The sequence below is a fragment of the Chiloscyllium plagiosum genome, unplaced genomic scaffold (genome assembly GCF_037043375.1).
Source record: "Chiloscyllium plagiosum isolate Xiang-an unplaced genomic scaffold, Cpla_swu_hap1 HiC_scaffold_8, whole genome shotgun sequence".
Taxonomy (NCBI): domain Eukaryota; kingdom Metazoa; phylum Chordata; class Chondrichthyes; order Orectolobiformes; family Hemiscylliidae; genus Chiloscyllium; species Chiloscyllium plagiosum.
Genome location: NW_028270146.1, coordinates 52,169,428 through 52,175,427, shown reverse-complemented (window position 1 = coordinate 52,175,427; position 6,000 = coordinate 52,169,428).

Genomic DNA, 6,000 nt, shown 5'->3' with positions numbered 1-6,000 from the left:
GTTCACATTTTGAGTCCATGTGACTCATCTTCAGAACTGAAAGGAGTTGGAAAATGTTTCTTTTCACTTATGACAGAGGCAGAGGCTGTGTACAAAAGGCAAAGAGGTAGTTAATGTTGAGGTGTGAAAGGGAGGGTTCTCAAAATTAAGAGCAAAGTAAATAAGACACAAACAAGACAAGGCTGTGGGGTTGGTGAAAATGTGAAAAGAAATGGAGAACAGACATAATGAGGTCAGTTTCTGAAGTTATTGAATTCAATGTTAAGACCTCAAGGCTGTTAAATGGCTAAGTAGAAAATGAGGTGTTGTTTCTTTAACTTATGCTGTGCTTCATTGGAACATTGCAGCAGGCCCAGGACAGAAATGTCAGCATGAAAGCAATGTAGTTTATTGACTTGGAAAGCAACTGGAAGATAAGGGTCATTCTTATGGAGAAAGCAGAGGTGTTCGGCAAAGTTACCACGGTGTCAGTATTTGGTCTTGTCAATGTAAAGGGGACCGCGTTGTGAGCAATGAATGCAGTACACTAGATTGAAAAAAGTAATAGTGAAACATGGTTTTCTCAGAAAGTGAGTTTGGAGCTTTGGACAGTGATGAGGGCAGAGGTGATTGAGCTTGTGTTACACCGTCTGCATTTACATGGGAGAGAGAGGAGTGTTCGGAGTGGTGGAGGAATCATAGAGTCATAGAGATGTACAGCATGAGTACAGACTCTTCGGTCCAACCCGTCCATGCTGATCAGATATCCCAACACAATCTAGTCCCACCTGCCAGCACCCGGCCCATATCCCTCCAAACCCTTCCTATTCATATACCGATCCAAATACCTCTTAAATGTTGCAATTGTACCAGCCTCCACCACTTCCTCTGGCAGCTTATTCCATCCACGTACCACCCTCTGTGTGAAAAAGTTGCCCCTGAGGTCTCTTTTATATCTTTCCCCTCTCACCCTAAACCTATGCCCTCTAGTTCTGGACTCCCCCACCCCAGGGAAAGATTTTGCCTATTTACCCTATCCATGCCCCTCATCATTTTGTAAACTTCTATAAGGTCATCCCTCAGCTTCCGACACTCCAGGGAAAACAGCCCCAGCCTGTTCAGCCTCTCCCTGTAGCTCAGATCCTCCAACCCTGGCAACATCCTTGTAAATCTTTTTTGAACCCTTTCAGGTTCCACAACATCTTTCCGATAAAGAGGAGACCAGAATTGCACGCAATATTCCAACAGTGGCCTAACCAATGTCCTGTACAGCCGCAACATGACCTCCCAACTCCTGTACTCAATACTCTGACCAATAAAGGAAAGCATACCAAACACCTTCTTCACTATCCTATCTACCTGCGACTCCACTTTCAAGGAGCTATGAACCTGCACTCCAAGGTCTCTTTGTTCTTCAACACTCCCTAGAACCTTACCATTAAGTGTATAAGTCCTGTTAAGATTTGCTTTCCCAAAATGCAGCACCTCGCATTTATCTGAATTAAACTCCATCTGCCACTTCTCAGCCCATTGGCCCATCTGGTCCAGATCCTGTTGTAATCTGAGATAGCCCTCTTTTCTGTCCACTACACCTCCAATTTTGGTGTCATCTGCAAACTTACTAGCTGTACCTCTTATCTAAATGACAAAACGAAGAGGATTCAGCATCAATCCTTGTGGCACTCCACTGGTCACAGGCCTCCAGGCTGAAAAACAACCCTCCACCACCACCCTCTATCTTCTTCCTTTGAGGCAGTTCTGTATCCAAATGGCTAGTTATCCCCATGAGATCTAACCTTGCTAATCAGTCTCCCATGGGGAACCTTGTTGAACGCCTTACTGAAGTCCATACAGATCACATCTACTGCTCTGCCCTCATCAATCTTCTTTGTTACTTCTTTAAAAAACTCAATCAAGTTTGTGAGACATGATTTCCCATGCACAAAGCCATGTTGACTATCTCTAATCAGTCCTTGCCTTTCCAAATACATGTACATCCTGTCCCTCAGGATTCCCTCCAATAACTTGCCCATCACTGAGGTCAGGCTTACCGGTCTATAGTTTCCTGGCTTGTCTTTACCGCCCTTCTTAAACAGTGGCACCACGTTTGCCAACCTCCAGTCTTCCGGCACCTCACCTGTGACTATTGATGATACAAATATCTCAGCAAGAAGCCCAGCAATCACTTCTCTAGCTTCCCACAGAGTTCTCCGGTACACCTGATCAGGTCCTGGGGATTTATCCACCTTTAACCGTTTCAAGACATCCAGCACTTCATCCTCTGTAATCTGGACATTTTGCAAGATTTCCCTACAGTCTATATCTTCGCTATGTTTTTCTCCAGCAAATACTGATGCAAAATATTCATTTAGTATCTCCCCCATTTTCTGTGGCTCCACACAAAGGCCGCCTTGCTGATCTTTGAGGGGTAAAAAAAATGACTGCAGATACTGGAAACCAGATTCTGGATTAGTGGTGCTGGAAGAGCACAGCAGTTCAGGCAGCATCCAAGGAGCTTTGAAATCGATGTTTTGGGCAAAAGCCCTTCATCAGGAATTAAGGCAGTGAGCCTGGAGTGTGGAGAGATAAGCTAGAGGAGGGTGGGGGTGGGGAGAAAGTAGCATAGAGTACAATGGGTGAGTGGGGGAGGGGATGAAGGTGATAAGTCAGGGAGGAGAGGGTGGAGTGGATAAGTGGAAAAGGAGATAGGCAGGTAGGACAAGTCCGGACAAGTCATGGGGACAGTGCTGAGCTGGAAGTTTAGAATTAGGGTGAGGTGGGGGAAGGGAAAATGAGGAAACTGTTGAAGTCCACATTGATGCCCATGGCGGCCCTGGGGTTGAAGTGTTCCGAGGCGGAAGATGAGGCGTTCTTCCTCCAGGCGTCTGGTGATGAGGGAGCAGCAGTGAAGGAGGCCCAGGACCTCCATGTCCTCGGCAGAGTGGGAGGGGGAGTTGAAATGTTGGGCCACGGGGCGGTGTGGTTGATTAGTGCGGGGTGTCCCTGAGATGTTCCCTAAAGTGCTCTGCTAGGAGGCGCCCAGTCTCCCCAATGTAGAGGAGACTGCATCGGGAGCAACGGATACAATAAATGATATTAGCGGATGTGCAAGTAAAACTTTGATGGTTGTGGAAGGCTCCTTTAGGGCCTTGGATAGAGGTGAGGGAGGAGGTGTGGGCGCAGGTTTTACAGTTCCTGCGGTGGCAGAGGAAAGTGCCAGGATGGGAGGGTGGGTTGTAGGGGGGAGTGATCTTTGAGGGGCCCTATTCTCTCCCTAGTTACCCTTTTGTCCTTAATATATTTGTAAAAACCCTTTGGATTCTCCTTAATTCCATTTGCCAAAGTTATTTCATGTCCCCTTTTTGCCCTCCTGATTTCCCTTTTAAGTATACTCCTACTGCCTTTATACTCTTCTAAGGATTCACTCGATCAATCCTGTCTATACCTGACATATGCTTCCTTCTATTTCTTAACTAAATCCTTAGTTTCTTTAGTCATCCAGCATTCCCCATACCTACCAGCCTTCCCTTTCACCCTGACAGGAATATACTTTCTCTGCATTCTTGTTATCTCATATCTGAAGGCTTCCTTTTTTCCAGCCGTCCCTTTACCTGTGAAAATCTGCCTCCAATCAGCTTTCGAAAGTTCTTGCCTAATACTGTCAAAATTGGCCTTTCTCCAATTTAGAACTTCAACTTTTAGATCTGGTCTATCCTTTTCCATCACTATTTTAAAACGAATAGAATTATAGTTGCTGGCCCCAAAGTGCTCCCCCACTGACACCTCAGTCACCTGCCCTGCCTTATTTCCCAAGAGTAGGTCAAGATTTGCACCTTCTCTAGTAGGTACATCCACATACTGAATCCGAAAATTGTCTTGTACGCACTTAAGAAATTCCTCTCTGTCTAAACCTTTAACACAATGGCAGTCCCAGTCGGTGTTTGGAAAATTAAATTCCCCATGGCGGGACGATGACGCAGGCTTCCAGTCACACAAACACCCTTTTGCCATCACTCTCTGCTTCCTACCACAAAGCCAATTTTTGGATCCAATTTTCTAAATTGCCCTAATGCCAAGAGCTTTTGACTTTGTGACAAGGTCTCAAGTGATAGACTCATTTAAAAACATTTTGTGTGGACTGCACTACCCATATCTACACACCTAGACCCCTTCCCCTTGAAAAATGCAATCAAATTTATCTTGTTCTCCCCTTACAAAGCTATATTGACTATCCTAAATTACTCCTTGCCTCTCCGAGTCATAATTTTATTTACAAAATTTACCTACCACTGATGTTAGACTAACTGGCCTATAGCTTCTGGCTTTTACCTACCACCCTTCTTGAGTAATGGTACCACATCAGCTGCCTTTGGTTCTCTGGGACTCCTCTTGTGGCCAGGGAAGATTAAAAGATTAATGTCTGAACCTCTATAGTCTCCTCCTTTGTCTCCCAGAGCAGCCTTCGGATATATTTCATATAGGCCTGGGGATTCATCCACATTCCAACCTGCTAAAGCCATTAATACAATCTCTCTCTCAATGCCAATCCTTTCAAGTCTTTCAACAAACCCTTCTCTATAATTTCTATACCTCCATCATCTTACTCTACAGTGAATACAGATGCAAAGCATTCAATTTAAAACCACAGTCATGCCTTCCAGCTCCTAACGTTTCTACTTTGATGCCCATTGGGTGCCTCTTTTCCTGTTTATTCTCTTGTCCCTAGTGTAGACACAAAAGCCACTGGATTTTCCTTAATGCTACCTGCCGCTGTGTTTTCGTATCCCCTCTCCACTCATTCATTTTTTTAAGAAACACCCTGCATTGTTGACACTCCTTTAGGATACCCATTGTTTTGTGCCTTCAGTATCTACTACAGGTTTCCCTTCTTTTTACTCAGCGAGTCATAGAGATGTACAGCACAGAAACAGACCCTTTGGTCCAACCAGTCCATGCAGACCAGATATCCCAACCCAATCTAGTCCCACCTGCCAGCACCCAACCCATATCCCTCCAAACCCTTCCTATTCATATACCCATCCAAATGCCTCTTAAATATTGTAATTGTACCAGCCTCCACCACATCCTCTGGCAGCTCATTCCATACATGAACTACCCTCTGTGTGAAAAAGTTGCCCCTGAGATCTCTTGTTTATCATTCTACCTAAACCTATGCCCTCTAGTTCTGGACTCCCCCACCCTAGGGAAAAGACTTTGTCTATTTATCCTATCCATGCCCCTCATGATTTTTGAACCTCTATAAGGTCACCCCTCAGCCTCCAACATTCCGGGGAAAACAGTCCCTTATTCAACCTCTCCCTATGGCTCAAATCCTCCAACCCTGGCAACATCCTTGTAAATCTTTTCTGAACCCTTTCAAGTTGCACACCATCCTGCTTATAGCAGGGAGACCAGAATTGCATGCAATATTCCAGAAGTGGCCGAACCAACGTTCCGTACAGTCGTAACATGACCTCCCAACTGCTGTACTCAATACTCTGACCAATAAAGGAAAGCATACCAAATGCCTTCTTCACTATCCTATCTACCTGTGACTCCATTTTCAAGGAGCTATGAACCTGCACTCCAAGGTCTCTTTGTTCATCATCATTCCCTAGGACCTTATCATCAAGTGTATAAGTCCTGCTAAGATTTGCTTTCCCAAAATGCAGCACCTTGCATTTATCTGAATTAAACTCCATCTGCCACTTCTCAGCGCATTGACCCATCTGGTCAAGATCCTGCTGTAATCTTCTTCGCTGTCCACTACATTTCCAATTTTGGTGTCATCTGCAAGCTTACTAACTGTACCTCTTATGCTCGCATCCAAATCATTTATGTAAATGACAACAAGTAGAGAACCCAGCACTGATCCTTGCGGCACTCCACTGATCACAGGCCTCCAGTCTGAAAAACAACCCTCCACCACCACCCTCTGTCTTCTATCATTGAGCCAGTTCTGTATCCAAATGGCTAGTTCTCCCTGTATTCCATGAGATCTAACCTTGTTAACCAGTCTAC